Source organism: Xiphias gladius, chromosome 19, assembly GCF_016859285.1.
Source record: "Xiphias gladius isolate SHS-SW01 ecotype Sanya breed wild chromosome 19, ASM1685928v1, whole genome shotgun sequence".
In the NCBI taxonomy this organism is placed as follows: Eukaryota; Metazoa; Chordata; class Actinopteri; order Istiophoriformes; family Xiphiidae; genus Xiphias; species Xiphias gladius.
Window position 1 is genome coordinate 9,505,560 of NC_053418.1, and position 14,893 is coordinate 9,520,452.

Here is a 14,893-nt window from a genome sequence, read left to right on the forward strand (position 1 = left end):
CCCCTGAGAACTACATACCTTTAAGGGCTTTTTCTGTTTACATTCGAACTGCCAATAGGAACACTGAAGTGACATAAACCGGCCGGCGTTTGGTATAGCAATGTCACTTCTGCATGACATACAACAACACTATATAACAATAACAAAAACAAGATTGAGGATGCTGTGGTGGGAGCTGTGTATTTGTTGTGTGTCGTGGGTTTCATGATAATAACATTACAAGTAAGTATTTTCTTTATATGTTGCTGAGTATACAATGAGCCGCTAACCTCCTGCAGAGGCTTCCACCAGCGAAATGCTGCTCTCGGTGCTGCTGGTGATGGTCTCCAAAAACCCAAATGCCAAACTGCTGAATCCTTTGTGCCTGTTTTACTAACATACAGTATGCTTTTCTGTGGCCAAGAATAGCGTCTAGTGTACCATACCACTTGCTTGTTTTTGATCAGATTTGCTTTATCTGTTGTGGCCTTTGTCATCCTGTTTCAGCGTATTCATTTTCTGTCTACATTGCTTCAGTGTGTGGTAGATGCCTAAGGTAGCAAGTTAGTTAAACATTTTAATTCCCCTGTTGCATATATACTCAAAGCCTGGACTTCACTGTTGGCCCATTTGTCTGTGTTTTGTTCCATTTTTTATTAGTTACAAGCCGTTGTTTACACGGCTAATGTTTTACATGGGCTTTTAAAGATGCCGGTTGCCGGTGCCGAATAAGCTCTTGTGTTCTATTAATCAAAGTACACTTAATTCTGAACCAATTACCGTAAACTGTTGGTACACATGATAATTTCTGTGCTTGACGCACAGAGCCGTCAATTCATATTGGCATAAGCTGGATGTGCTGTTTTGTCTGTCGAATAGGCACCTCTACCAGCATTTTACCTTTCGTGTTTTGAAATGCATCTACTATTATTATTAGTATTATTATACTGAGTTTGGTGACATGTAAATCCCAGTATAGCTACGCCCAAAGTCAACCTGAGGTCTAATTAGCCAGAATAACTGAAAACACTTGTGCGGGTGGCCAGCGACTTTTCCCCATTTAAAGACAGACATGCCATCATGTCACTTAGGAATCTGTACACAACATAGTAACACAGAAAGGAGTTAAACTGGAAATGCTACGGTGAGCACATGGGATCTAGATATGAAAATAAATCACCATCAAACTGCAAGTCACCAAAAGGCTCACAACTAATACTAACTAACTAATCCTCCCACAGCTTGATTATTTCAAGTGATTAAGTTCACCTGAGTATAGCTGAGCAAAATTCCAATCAGAATAGGCATTTTTCAATGACAACATTTTGACATGTCAGTAGGAAAAGAAGCTTCAGTTTCAGGGTCTTGGTATTGTTCATGATGGGCCACTGTCACATTGGCACGAATTATACTTGAACTGAACAACACTAATGTTTTTAGTTACGCCAGTGCTGTTCCTACTTATCAAGGCTGATCATATAAGTTGAATGACATGGTTTATCTTTAAACCATTCCGATTTGGTTTGACATGATCTTTTTCAGACCTTTGGGTAACCCCACTCATTTATTCACAAAAGTCAAGACTCAGACAGAAAGATAAAAAGATTAAATATGTTTGTGTGGGAAATTGAGAAAATCAAAGAGGATAAAAGAGTGAACTGGTTTGACTTTTGACATTCTTTCATGAAAACAACATTACAGCGTGCACAAAAACTGAACAAGATATGATTGAGGGAAACATGGGGGAGGGGCAGCAGGCTTGGAAAAAGAGAGATCATCATGTTTTTGACTAACAGCATCTGATGATAATTACACTAATCACTGAGCCGTTTTTCTCTGATACTGTCAGATAAAATTGTTTCCATCTCAAAAAAAAGGACAGTACTATTACCGTGTCAGACACCCGTCACCTCATTCCCTTCACACTTCTGTATTTCTCCCTCTCTCCTACCTTTAAATAGTGTGACAGCCATGATCTTTTATTAACTACTGTGGGATACAAGTCTCCTGAGCTGACCTGCCATGTTGGAACAGATTGAGGTAAGGGCGAAAGGTGAAATACCTGCAGCCATGCCTCTCATAAACTCCAAACACAAGCAAACATGCAAGCCGTTTGCCACATAAAAACCTTCGCACATGAAACACAGATGCATTCAAATGTGTGTAAATATGTGAACACAAAGCTGAGAAGCTATATTAGGAGAGACTCCTAAAAATGTGTTCTGCAAACACAATGATGTAACCCAATGTCTTATGCAACTGGCCTATTTGGTAATTGATTCATGAACCAAAAATATTCAGGAAGGCCTGACAGCTTTTATGCAATACTTAAGAATAAATGGTGTAAACATATGTTAATATGTCTGTGCGCGTGTTGGTGCAAAGTTAAACAACAGACATCTCCAAAGGCTACATTGATAACAAACAATATAAGCTTGTTGGATCATCAACAATTATTGTATTAAATTCACACTAAACATTTTTTTCATCTTGGCTCAGAGGTTTCCTCCTCCTGCGGCAACAAAGACACAAACAATATGTGTTCAGCAAAGAAGAAGAAAGAAGAAAGAAGAAAGAAGAACGATTACACTGATCCAATTGAAGGACTCTCTCAGTGGCAAGCCTGACATTCATGTGTATGCCTATATACTGTGCAATAAGTAAAATTCCTCAGCAGCTGAAAATAACTCACTTATATAAAGAATTCACTGAATTATATCAAGGCAGGCACACTGAATGACTGTCTCTCTTCTTGAAGTCCTCTGTAACTTTTCCTACACAATGGAGTAATTTTATTGCAGAGGATTCCTAGAAGATTGCTGTCCTGTATTACAGAGTGATACCCAGTATGGCCAGATTAAAATAGTGACAAGCAGCACACTCCTTTGAGTTCTTTCAAAACTTTTTGCAGTTATTGAAATTTGATAGTTGAGTTTAAGGGCGGCTAAGAAAACACTGAGCTACAGTGCATTTGAAGAAGGGTAGACAGAAGGGCTGCAACTAACAATTTTATTAATTACCAATTAATATGCCATTTATCATCTCAATTGACCATATAGTCAATAAAATTGTGAAAATTCTGAAAAATGCCCAACACTGTTTTCCAAAACCCAAGGTAACATGTTAAAAATTTTTTTTTTTTTGTGACCGAAAGAACAAAGTCAAAGAGAAAAGTTAACTTTTTACTGATTAATTGATTGTCAAAGTTTCTGCTGTTTAATTTTCTGTCCATCCATTACTCATCTCTAGCAAAAAGTAAAATTTGCTGTATGCTTGTTAAGTATTACTCAGTTTAGATGGCTAATTAAAATGATAAGACTGAAAATAACCTTTACTTTCATGAATTAATCTGATTAATTTTTTTTGGTTTATTAGCTGTTTGCTCTACAAAATGTCAGCAAATAACATAAGATTCCAATCACAACTTTGCAGAGCCCATCGCAACATCCTAAAATGTCGTTTTATTTCTGAAATCCAAAGATATTCAGTTAACGATTATAAAATACTAAAAAAATATTTAATTTTCAAAAGCACATTTCACATTTCAATTAATGAATAAATTAACAGACTAATCATTTCAGGTCTACAAAAGTAAACAGGGAAGTCAGGTCTCTGAGGCTCTTGGTTCTGTTCAGGCTGTCCCTTGATGATAGTCAAACATACGACCACTGAAATGCCTCAACTGGATGATAAGAGTGCATTCATTCAAACATCAGTGCTACACCTATAATCTTTGTAAGCGTGAAGGCATTGATCTCACACTCACACTGACATTTACGTTTTCACACACTCGCACACACACGCAGACAGCCACTAGGGTTCAAGTAAATTGTGATAGATGTGGCAGAAAGATTATGCTGTGATGTACAACTGAACAGACCCTATAAAAAATCTGAGTTCAACTGGGGTGAAGGGCCGTGTGTTTGAGTCTGTGTGTGTGTGTGTGTATTTGTATGGCTATGCATTGTTAGGACCAGTTTGAGACCTCTGGAGCAAGGACATTTTGGTCGGTCCTCGCTCTCTGACACACCTTCAAAGGGCTGTTTGAGGGTTAAGACTTGGTTTTAGGGTTCAGGTTAGAATTAGGTTTAGGTTACGGTCAGAGGTACGGAGGGCTGGGGAATTTATTATGTCAGTGAGTGCCCTCACAAAGCCAGAACATGTGTGTGTGTGTGTGTGTGCGTGTACGTGTATGCTACGTTCTTCAATGATGTCTGACTTACAGATGAATAATGGGAGACAGAGTGGTTTATAATTATCTGTATCTGCATTCATGGCCACAGGAGTTATAGAGACAGTGTACGAAAAAAAATGACAGCAACTTTAAATTACACCAGGAACAGACAGTGACACAGGTGTGCATAAGAATCAGACAAATCATATACAAGCTGGATATATCTTGACAAACTACAAGGTAAAGTGGTTAAAGTTGTGAGTGAAATGATTAGGCACTGAAGACTGAGATCAAAGTAGAATGAGCAAGACAGAACACAAATACTATCATTCAAAAATATGATAAAGGGCTGTAATGTGAAATGCAAAGAAATGTTACTTCTTTCGATTTGCATTTCTCTTTTTTGGTTGCGAGTCTGTTTTTCATTTTTGCTTCCCAGTTTCTCTAAGTTGGTCATTGCGGCAAATGGACAAATGTTCCAGGATTCCCTCTGTTGCTCTTCTATTGCTGCGATAAACTGTCAGTCTAAGCTGTCAGGAGCTTGTGAGAAAGTGATTTTTAAAAAATGGCCAAAGCTGAAGCAGCAGAGGCCAAGATAACCTAACTTTTAGCCACCATTATGAGTCAGGCCCATGGATGCATTGAGAGAGAGAGAGAGATCCAGCACCGCCACTCAGCTAACTCTGCTGCCAATTTGTCCCAGTGGCCATGCAGGGGACTGCAATGAAAATATCCCCTGAGGCCCAAAAAGCATTTTCCCCACAGACCACCAATACAAAAGAAAAGAACTTTAAAACTCTTGAAAGGACACCTCCAACTGCTCAAGTATTTCTCTTTGTATTATGAGTTTTTAACCCCTAAGAGTTATATATATGAAAAAAATTCCCAGAGCCTAGAAAATATATCTTTATCTATATGATGTCACCCCGATGTCCATGGGTCCATGGGTCAAGCGGGAACATGTGGGCGGAGCCAGTGGGAGAAATACTAATGCACAAGTTCAGTGGGCCACACAACATGGAAGAAAACCTGGAAGCTAGGTATCCAGTTCATTTAATACAGCCATGGTCTGGACTCAAAAATCTTGGACCTTACATTTCCCATAATGCAACATGAATGACATCATTAGGGTTATTTACTCAGAGCATAGAGAGTTCCCTCCAGACCCTCAGAAGACTTTATTCAACTGTTTTCTCAGGTTGTAATAGTATTTCTCATAACTGAACTTCATGTATGGAATCAGTTGAGTGCCGCTTTAAATGTGCAAAAGTGCAAATAAAACTATAATAAACAATGAATCAACGTTCAGCATCGTGAACTGGATTGGGGGCAAAACTTGAAAGTAGTGAGATATGGTTGAAAGCTTCAGAGTAGCTATTGAGTGGACCGTGTTTTTTTCAACTAATAACTAATATTTGCCAGTTATACTGCCTTTTTAATCATATTGCTTTGTTAGTACAGTCGTTCCACCACCTGGCCCATATCTAAAGCCCAATATGATGCATACTGTATGTCTCTTTTCTTTACTATCACCTATTTATGGTAACTAATGTTGATGTTATCCTTGGATTTATGTAGAGAAGGCCTCTTCGTGTGCAATATACTTTTGATATGTAATGGTACTTGATGCCAAGCATATTTATTTGTAATACTAAACTTCTTTTGTGTGTGTTTATAGTCACTAAAAGGGTAATGTGAATGTGTATGCAATTTTTCCACATGGTTTAGGAGCCTTCTGAGAAAAAAAGAGAAAGAAGGCAATTTATTGAGGTCTCATGATCACAACTTTAACAGCAGTTAAATCTAATACAATCAAGGCTGAGGGCTCTGTGGTTATATGTCAGAGTCAAAGAGGAAAACATGTGAGGGTCATTAGTGGGCTCAATGAGGAGCCCGTGGGCTGACAAGGGTGAATATTCTATGTGAATTTCCCCCTCCCTCTCTTTTTCTCTTTTGCTGTGGGTGTATGGTTAAAGGAACACAGTGGTGTCACTGTTTACCTTTTTTGCCAATCTCTATCACTTCTCTACGAAGTGAAAAATACCAAAACCTCCTCTGAGGCTGATTCTCAAAACAATGTACAACTTATTTATTAAAACAAGACAGACACCGAACAAAATTATTTTCAATCCAGAGGCATGAAACAGTCAGACGAAGTGAGAGGACGTGAAACAGAAGGGAAAAAATGTTTGTTTTTTGTTAAAAAAGATTAAAAATTTGTTTCAAACAGCCTTTAAGGAAGTTTCATGAAGTTGGCTGGAAATTTAACAGTCCTGGGAGTTTTTAACAAGAACTCTCTTTGCGAGATCATAAGTTTTATTTATTAGTTTTAGATATTATAAGAAAAACAAAGACAAAAACTTGCTTCAAATCATTTCAGACTAAAGCAGGGACACTGAAAAAAACCTGTATTTGCTGTTGCAAAAAGGTTAGCACAGCCAACCTGACTTCAGAGTTTTTGTAGGGTTTTATACTGGACGTGCCCCGACGCTTCATAATGTCACAAGAAATTGTAACAATTTTATGAGGTACAATATTAGGCTAATTAAGCTGCAGGGTAAACGCAAGGAAAACAAGCAGTTGTGCTACATCACATAGCAAAGGCCATGTAATTAAAGAGTGAGACAGCTGTCATGTAGTAACTACATTGATAGTGAGATGAGATGCTTCATGATCAGTCTGATTCAGCTCAGTTGATTACTGACTGATCACACTGTACGCAATAATTAATCACAACATTACTATTTTAAGGAAAAAGTGTGGGGATATAGATTAGCCAATCTGTTATAGGAAAACAAATACATCGCAATTGGATCGGAAAATATGCAAGTGGCACCTTAAACCCTGCTACTTTTTTTTAAGAGCGCAACATGAGTACTGACAGTGAAGTTACTGAAAGGAACAGTCAACACAAAGTAAGTAACAGTAGCGTTAGTAGCTAATGCTGTTTCCAGCTGGCCTCAACTCCTCCAGGTTATTGGAGCCATGTGCTGTTTTATTTATAGCGGAATGCATACATAGAGCATTATAGAAAATACAAAATTCAGAGGGTTGCCAGTGACCCTGGAACCGAGGTAAACAATGCCCAGTCATTTTAGCGAAAAGTCATCTTCCTTAACGACTGGCAGAAAAATACCTCAACTCCCTGTGTCTGACCTGGTCTTAATGCAGATCTGAAAGCTTTGGTATGAAAGGAAGCATTTTTTTTTTTTTTTAAATTACGGGAATTTTCTATTATTCTATATTATTTGCTGTAGTTGTAGTGACTTTATGTCCTCTCATTCTTGCTATTTTCAATAAGGTAAAAAAAAAATCAATGTTGTATCTCCAATGTAAAAAACACTGCAACAAATTTAGTATACGTATTTATACAAGGTCTGGCATACAGTAGGTCTGATCTACATCAGTTGACTGGGGTCCCGACTGGTACAAAATTCATGTCACACAGATTCTTGCAGAAAATCTCAAATGCTGAAAGTAAACCTTTTCCTTCAGGGTAACCTGTGATCGATAATCTTGAATGAATAATAGTCAAACTCAGGTTGAAAAATGTTCAATCTGTTTTACTAAAGTAAACTAATGTTTAACTAAACCTCAGCACTATACCCCATCCCATTTTTTGTGTTAACCTTCATTTATACAAGGAAATCCATTTAGAAAACAAATTTGAAAACTCAATTGGTTATAATACAAAACATACAAGTCAAAATGTTTCAGCGTAGACAGCAGAGACACACACTGAGAGACAAGTTCAAATAACAGCCACAACCACAGGAGGTAAAACAAGACTAAGCTTAAACCTAGTAAAAGGCTGGACTGCCCTTTATCTGTTTGCTTCTCTCCTACTGTCTATGTTCACATATACAGTCATTTAATACAGCCAAATTCCCTATAAAGCTGTTCTCATTTAATGTTTTTCTGTTTCTTTTGTCAGACAAAGCAACAAATATGAAATAGTGACTGAAACACGGCCCATTAAGACTACATGTTAACCAGCAGCCACTTCCAAGCCCTTTCAAAGCAGCTGCTCTGCACTACCAAAATCCTTATTTTTTAACCATTATGTTGTCTGACAAAATCATCATACACTTAAGTTAAAGACGTCTGTGCCGTAATTTCAGCTATATTTACTTGTAAAATGATCACTCAGAGGGAACGTTAGAAGCTCATTAATTTTTGTGGCAGCTGCTGTGCGGCCCCTCTGTTTGCGGTCCAGCCAAAAATAATGTTAAGACTGAATGCAGTGAGATTTAGAGAGTAAGTAACTCACTACTGAAAACACTGATGCAAAGCTTTGTCATATTTGGTTGCAAATCAGTCATCAGAATTTGTCGACTATAATGCATGTGTAACATTGAAAAGATATCAAGGTGCTTGGTGCAAGACCTCTTTAATTTCTGACACAGGCTGCTGGTTGGTATTCAACCTAATATGACCCACCTTTTAGCGTCAGTGCTAGTAATTGTAATTAACATTATTTTGTGAACAAAGCTTAGTCTTTAGTTGTTTTGAGAGCTATTTGATGGCGCTTTGCGTGTTTTCATGTAGAAATCCATCTGATCAATGGAAAGTCTGTGGCAGAGGATAACTCCTTAGAAATCAGTCCATGCAAGTTTCAGGGAAATTAGAGCAAGAGGGAGTTCAAGGTGCCTCATTACTTCTGATGGTTTTTGTGGAAATTCAACATATTTTGACCTCATCCGCAGCTGCATTTAGTTAGAGCTCCTCAGGTCAAATTCAAAGTAATATTCACGAATATACTTTTTTATTAGTGCTGAATTTTAAATGACAAGAATAGGTTTTGGAGTTTTAATTCCTGCAAAATAAATTGTGTTTTCATAAGTAAGAGTAATTTGGTGATCATTATTGGATAATACCAAGGATTTATAGTATGAATAAACAGCTGGTTAATAAAGGATTGCGTAACTGTACAATATGGATTTGGGATGCCTAACAGTTTTATTATTTGTAAAACTTCAATAGATCTAAATGTGTATTCTAATGACTATATTGTCACTTCTGTCCATATCAACTGCGTGGTGCTCTTGTCAAGCTGCCCTTTATACTCTATACTAAAGGTCCTTTGGGTGGAGTGTAGGTGGTTAATGTTGGCTCTAAGAAGTACACCAATATTTTGTCTACGGTACAAAAAGCACGAGCAGGTACAACATCATCAATGTTTATTTGAAAGATCATTTCCCGTAGACCTTTATTGGATCTTTTCTTGCTGTGTTCCCCAGTAGTTACTGACGTAGAATCATTTGGATCAAGGAAAAAACCCATAACACTAGATTCTTTTTCAGCATTGTTACAGTTTGTATCTTAAGTCACTTATTGTGAGAAGCAGGAGAGACTGTACCCTGTGTCCAAGCCCAAAATAACCCTGTGTACAGGTATGGCACTGGACTGGCTACAATTTACTCTAATAGATTAACAGTAGTTATTTTTTGCCATTTCTGCTGTTTGTGGACTCTGGTGTTGGTTTTGTAGTTTTGGTTTATTCCCAAGAGTTTTGTAGTTTTGGTTTATTCCCAAGAGTTTTGTAGTTTTGGATTGGCTGTATTGGGTTTGTGATTACTTTTTTGGGTACATTTAGTGTACTCTGAGCTCCAGCCATGGCCTCTTCTAGTGCACCATTTGTATGTTCTAACTAGATAAATTAAGGAAAGTTGTATTTTGAATAAACATCATCGTAACGGCACTTTCACCTAAAATCACTACCTTTAATCATTATTGAAGTAATCCTGTAATAAATGCTGGTCAATTTCTGTTTACTTTATCTCCAGAAAGAAAGGGGAAAAGACGAGATGAGAAGACAAAAAAGAAGAGAAACAAAGGATGTAATTTTGTGGCTTTAGTTTCCCTGTGCAGTACACTCCTCATCTGAAGAACTTGACACTCACTTTATCACACCCTTCTGCTGGTCTTTCTAGCTCTCTACGGATAAAGATCTTTTTTTTTTGTTCACTCTCACTGAAAATGTCTAGCTCATGATGGACTAGGCTTTGAAAACTATTTTAACTATTTTGTCTTATAGTCGGAAAATTCTAAGTCAAGTCACTAGTGACTTGTAACATTTGAACATCAGCCAATGTTACAGTTGACTGCCCCAATTTTTGTTGAGCACATCTGAAGTTCCACACCATGAAAGTAAGGAAAAGGTTAAAACTGCCTATATAAAGACCTGTACAAAAAAATCACAAGTGCCCTTAAATGGCTTGGACAAGTAATTCCATGCATGGGTAAGCACACAGGAAACCACTAGTACAAAACAACCTGTAATTTACAATATTCCCAAGCAACACAGATTTTCTGTATACACACAAGAAAAAAAACAACATTAATATTATTATTACAATATTACATTATCGTAATAATTTTTACTTCAGTGAGTAACAGTTTTAGCCCAGCACCAGACACTTGTTGCATTTAAATGTATTGACATCAGATTTTAATACATGCATTTCTGTAAATAATTTGTGGTAGTAATAAAGGTAGTGCTGTACATTTTGGAAAATAGTGGCAGTAACGAATACATTAATACTTATGTAAGACTCCTTGTGCAACTGGTCCTTAGGACATTGCATAATGCAGATATGAATATAACCATCCAGTAACTTTGTCGGCTAAAATGAAAGAGGGGGCAGAAACACAAAGCTGCTCACCTGTTGCTTCAGACTAATCAAAAAAATCTATTGTGATGGTTACAGTGAGGCATGAAAGGATCCTCGTGCAGCTAGGAAGACACATAATGTAGCTAAACAGGAGCACACACAGTAGATCTGAGAATACACAACTGATGGCAATCAATGGCCGAACATATTGTATTAGCGAAAAAGCCCCACAGGTGTGTGCAAATTTTCTTTATAACATGACACCCCGAAGCATTCACTCCTCTGTCTCCACCTCTGTGTCCTCTGTCTCGTGTCCCCCCTACTCCCTTCCTTCTCTCAACCATCTGTGCAGATAGGCACTCAAGAGAACAGAAACAGAAACATCCCCAATGGTGGCCTGTGGTAAGAACTCTTCTCATTACACTACAAAAGACTGCCTTGGCTTTTTCTGTCTTACTGCTAACCCTCGCTCTCATCTGCTCCTCCTAAACTCCACCTCTTTGGCTACACAGTCTCTGCACCACTCCTTGCCTCTCTCTTGAATTTTTTAGCAACCATAACAAAGAGCTAAATAATCATTTTTCTGTTCTGCTTCTTTGATGTGAAACATAGAACTCTTCTGCTCACACTCGTCCACATTCACTCTACTTTCATATCACCGTGTTTCTTGACTTATTCCTTTATCTTCTGTCTTTGCTTCTTTCATCATCTGCTGTCTTCCCTTTCATTGAAAAATTTTCCACCCTTGCCATTCTTCTGTCCCTGATCTTCCCCATCATTTACTGTCTGGTAATAACAATCGTCTACTCTCCTCTTTTCTTTCATCCCCAGTTTGCTCTCCATATCTCACCAACAGGATAAGGCATTTGTTACAATGTCTTGCGTCTGTCTAAAAAGGATGCTCCAATCAGGATTTTAGTGCTAATACTGATCACAATTTTCATGTCATACGAGTCAACAAATCCAATTTCTGGCTGGCTGATTCTAACTTTTAAACATTTTTCAGAAAAGCTCATTACTCCCGAAGATTTCCACAAAACTCTCTTTTCTAAAGTGACTTATAGCTCCAACAATTGGTCATTTAATCAATTAGTCTATCAACAGAAAATTAACCTGCAACTATTTTCATAATCGGTTACTAGTTTTAGTAATTTCTCAAAGAAAAATGTTTCAGCTTCTCAGATGTGAGGACTTGATGCTTCTTTTGCTGTATATGATGACATAACTGAATATCTTCAGGTTTTGTACATTCGTTTGAATGTAAAGCTATATGAATACAACACCTCTGGCTGTGAAAAATGATCATTTGTAACTATTTTCTGACATTTTATAGACCAGGCAATTAACCACTTAATTGAGAAAATAGTCAGCAGATTTATCTGCAAGGTGATTAACTATATTATGTTACATTCAGCAACCTTGTCCTTACCTTAAAAATGCTGGTCAGGTATCCTGCCTCAGGTTATGGCTCTCTGAGTGATCACAGATCAGCCTGATGAATCACACTTTCATACACCTGGTGAAAAATGTCAAACAGGAGGTGACATCATATTTTACATGGTCATTATTCCATCTTCAATTCCAACACTATGGCATCCTCACTTTTTAATCTCAAGTCCCACTGTGGTCAGTTGTTTGTGGTTGCAAAAATTAGATCAGAATCATGTGACAAAGATGTACTTTTACGCAAAATTAAATTTTGACAAGCTAGCTTACATTGGAGTAATACAAAACACTGATACAAGAAAAATTATACTCTCTGAAGCTTGTTTTCATTTCAAAATGATATTCACCGTTAACTGTGTTAGCTCCAGTAGCTCGTAGCTTGTTAACACAGCACCCCAATCATGCAAGCCACTAGTAGCCTAACCATAATTCCTTCCTGCATCAACAGCACTGAGTTTGTTCGGAGCTAGACAGACAGGAAGCGAGCCATGAGGTGTCTCAGAAATTATGAGCCATGATGGATTTGGCAGTGAAAACACTGAATGACATTTACTGGCTTGCTCTCTTTGTTTTGTGATTAGATTTTTTCTCAACTCTGCTTTGATCATTGAATTTAAGACCCCTGATCAAGTCATTTATAATGAATATCAGTTGGTACAGATTGCTGTCTATCCCTACGTTCTACCTTAAGAATGCCCTTATCAATATAAAACGTACATGCCTATACAGGAATAATTCACCTGGAGTGCTGAGACTACTTAAATCTCCACTTCCAAATGAGACATTTGAGGAGAAAAATGGTGCTTTACCAATTTATGTGATGAAACTTAAGGAAATATCATGTAAAGTATTGAGGGCAATTCCACAGAAATAATGAAATTACAATGCAATAGTTCCCACTGAAAAACCATGCTTCCTACTACTAAAATGACAAACCGACTGACAATTGTTGTATGTGCGTGTGTGCACAATACTGAGTTTAACATAATAGAGTTAGCTGCCTAAACTTTCACCCACAGATACTAACACCCCACATGTCACGTCAAATACTTTTAGATTTTTGTTGCCTTATTTTCCAGATTATTTATTTATTTTTGTAACTCTTCTTTTTTCAAGGTTTCTGCAGAGTTTACCAAGTTAAATGTAAGACTTTTAAAGACGTTTCTAATACCACAAGACTTACTGCTAGCTACCGTAGATAGCAGTAGTGACAATGTTATTAGTCTGATGGTGCTGTCTGAAAAAAGGATTAAACAGTCTCCTGTTATACCTAAATTAGGTATAACATGAAACACACAGTAGTTTGTATTAGTATTAGAGTATTAGTGTTTTCGTCTGTAGCACAAAGAAAAGTAAAGCACTCATTTTATTTGCTTTCACTGTCTCTCTATTATTCTCATCTTGATACTCCTTACTCCTTGCAAAAGCATATCCTTCCATTTTAAAGAACAACTAGAATTCCTGCCTCATGGGAGTATGCCTCAGCCAACCAGTAAAGTTGCAGTTTACATTTATATCTGATGGACTGACAACTCAAAAACATAATGCCTCAGACCACGGCTATTGGTGGTGAAGATGCAGAAAAAGACTTCCTCCCTCTCAGCACATTTGCTGTTTTTTTTGTTTTTTTGTTTTTTTTTAATAAATTTAAATCACTTTTATGCCCACAGAGGACACACAATCCAGGGCAACCTATTTTATTTCTTCTGTCTCACTTGGTTCCTCTCTGTTGACTAATAACTAATTTCTGCCCATTTTTTCAATTATTCTGTTCTCTCTTTCATATCATCTTTCTTTTTCTTCTTTGCTGTTTATCTACTGCCGCTCACTCTGCCTGTCTCTCTCCTCCAGGAGCCAATCTAGCTGTGATTGATCCACTCATCTCTTCTGCATTAGAGTGCCAGAGGAACAAACCATAGTATTAACAACACCAATAAAACTGATGATGGTAATAAAGAACCACACTAGAATTATTTGCGCTGTTGATATAATTAATGGAGAGCGAGTTATCTTGGATGGATCTTACTTTCTGACTATCTTCCCCTCACACACACACACAAATAATGCACACATTCACACTGCAGAGGAAGTAGAATCTATTTGACGGGGCAATTTATGTGATAATCAGTTCATAACTTTTTAATTCATGAAGTTTCCTTCTGGAGACTACTAATCAAATTAGCCTGAATCATTGTGGCTCTCCAGCATCAGCATCCCCAGGATCCCACTGCTGGCTACAAAGAGCTGACAGGCAGGAAAACAGTTGCATACAACAACTGTTATTGAAATGTGGTCCAATCATCTTGTCTCAGGGCATTTTACTCATCGAGGCTTAATCAATAGGGTCCAGGTCATGGTCAGGGTTAGCCCCATCATCAATTTGTCTGACTGACAAATTAATCCCTTAAGTATTGGCAGTAACAACCAAGACCGTAAGACAAATAACTGTATACTGTACATTCTGTGGGAATGTTTCAAAGATAGAGCCAAGGAACACCTTAGTTAAGCAGAGACAGCCAATTTACATTGTATTGTCATTTTCAATCCATTACTGTACATGTTCTGTCTTGGCTTAAAGTATAAGATGTCTACTTTGTGCCATGCAATAACCAAAAATGTACATACATTTTAGTAAGCTAGAAGACAATATATTTTAATAAGATTTAGAGCCGAATCAACA

The 14,893-nt window shown here is 37.5% G+C and overlaps 1 protein-coding gene across 3 annotated transcripts in view; it reads right to left on the reverse strand.

Annotated features, from left to right (window-relative positions):
* Positions 1 to 14,893, reverse strand: part of gpat2 (glycerol-3-phosphate acyltransferase 2, mitochondrial) — a 116,141-nt gene that overhangs the window by 37,083 nt on the left and 64,165 nt on the right. For all 3 annotated transcript variants that reach the window (XM_040155544.1, XM_040155543.1, XM_040155542.1), the window contains exon 2: positions 12,197 to 12,283. The gene's annotated coding sequence lies outside the window, so the exon portion shown is untranslated. The remainder of the gene's footprint in view (positions 1 to 12,196; positions 12,284 to 14,893) is intronic.